This window comes from Neophocaena asiaeorientalis, unplaced genomic scaffold (assembly GCF_003031525.2).
Source record: "Neophocaena asiaeorientalis asiaeorientalis breed wild unplaced genomic scaffold, Neophocaena_asiaeorientalis_V1.1 scaffold363, whole genome shotgun sequence".
In the NCBI taxonomy this organism is placed as follows: domain Eukaryota; kingdom Metazoa; phylum Chordata; class Mammalia; order Artiodactyla; family Phocoenidae; genus Neophocaena; species Neophocaena asiaeorientalis.
Window position 1 is genome coordinate 315,548 of NW_020172006.1, and position 269 is coordinate 315,816.

The following is a 269-nucleotide window of genomic DNA, read 5'->3' on the forward strand; positions in this document are numbered from 1 at the left end:
GTTGGTCCATTACCATTCAACCCACCAGGCCCTCCAAAATACTGGTCCTGAGAGAAGATTTGCCAAGAAGAGATATTAAATGTAATCTCCATAGGTAATCATGGTATTTGGAATGATTTATTCTATATTGTAGAACCTGCTGTATTTGTACTGAAGGTCCTTCATGTTCTTGTCTTGAAGTTCCTTTTCAACCTTTTTTTAACTATAACTCAAAATATTACAATCCCCTTTCAGTTGCACTGGCTTCCACATTTTCTCTCACTGTTCTA